This window comes from Tupaia chinensis, unplaced genomic scaffold (assembly GCF_000334495.1).
Source record: "Tupaia chinensis unplaced genomic scaffold, TupChi_1.0 Scaffold144482_1, whole genome shotgun sequence".
In the NCBI taxonomy this organism is placed as follows: Eukaryota; Metazoa; Chordata; class Mammalia; order Scandentia; family Tupaiidae; genus Tupaia; species Tupaia belangeri.
In genome coordinates this window covers 3290528-3292031 of record NW_006204341.1, presented here as the reverse complement: position 1 = coordinate 3292031, position 1504 = coordinate 3290528, and the positions used below count along the sequence as shown (strand labels likewise).

At 35.2% G+C, this 1504-nt stretch overlaps 1 pseudogene; it reads right to left on the bottom strand.

Annotated features, from left to right (window-relative positions):
• The window catches only part of LOC102482511 (breast cancer metastasis-suppressor 1-like protein), a 19006-nt pseudogene extending 18153 nt beyond the window's left edge, over positions 1-853 (bottom strand).
• Positions 854-1504: the final 651 nt, after the last annotated feature.

Genomic DNA, 1504 nt, shown 5'->3' with positions numbered 1-1504 from the left:
GATGGCCATGCCACAATCCCTTCTCCTCCATTCTCCTCTCGGGATCTTGGGCACGCACGCACACGCGCCCGGCGTGAGTTCAAGCCACTGGGTCCGGGACTTGAACCACAGTCAACTACATGGGAGTCCAGCGACACAGCCATTACGCCAACTGCTGGTCCCGAAAGTGATGTTTTTAAGATTTTAAACATTATACTTTAGTAAGAACATCTACATTAAAAAACATGTTTGTTATTAGGAATAGTTTTCCTTTTTCATCTTTCAACTTTATGCTTTGTGATAATTTTTCTTAACTTATTACATTGTTTTGAACCTGTAGTACAAATGAAATATTGTATGTATGTATTTTCTTTCTGTACTTTTTAATATGCTGGAGATTGGTGCTGAACTTATTCTGGTTGAACAGCACATTTTGTTTTAAAACTTTATGATTACCCTTATAAAAGCCCAAGCCATTCTTACCTCAGATCCTTCCTCATACAATAATCTGAGATTTTGAGAAACAGAAATATATTTCTGTGCAACAGACTTTTATGATTTGTTTTCTGAAAGTACAACATGAGTTTCAAAGATAACCTGAGAAATAGAAAAAAAAAGAAGAAGTCATAATGTGTGAGCTTACATACACCTAAAAACAGATACATTACTCAGTAGCAGGAAACTGCTGATAAAATTTGTGGAACAATATGTTTAATTTCTATTAAATTTTCCTCTTTTCATTAAATCTTATTACATTTTCCTCTTCTGGATAAAAATTACCAATAATTTCCCCAAACCGTTCCACACATTTTGTTAAACACAACAGCCTTATGATAGATTTGCTCTGAAGACTGAAGAAGATACTACTTTCCATGCTGGGAATGGTGTACAGTAGGCACTACATAGCAGTTGCAGGAAGAAAGACAACATCATAAATCAAGAAACAAATTATGACTAATAATTTAAAGAGAGAGATAACAGGAGAACATAAACTCTTTCATAAACATTCTATAGTCCATCCCTCCCCACCCACTCCCACAATGTATACATACACATGTACACAGAGAAATATTCTCAGAATTTCTTGGAAATTCTGTGGAGCTTAATTATGGTCTAACAATGCAGGAAATAGAGGAATAAAATCAATGTTCTTGAATATTAAAGGTTGTGGGTCAGGGAACCAATGGGAAAAAGATAGAAGCAAAACATTCAAGGGACACACAAATCTAAAATTATCTGTTGATGACAACGTGTATGAAAATATCTTTAACTGGACTAATACACACTGTATTCATGCTGGGAAAATTCATTTTGCAAGCTGTAATGATATACTGTGATTGAATGTATAATTTTTTTAAAAAATTAAACAAACAAACAAAAAAAGGATGTGGGCCAGGTCTATATCCCAGTACTGAAGTGAGATGGATCCCACATAGCTAATCATGATTCAAATTCTGGCCCTGGTGGTTTCACAAACACACCAAGAACATTTGCATGTGTGCCCAAAATGCTAACAGTACGCAGA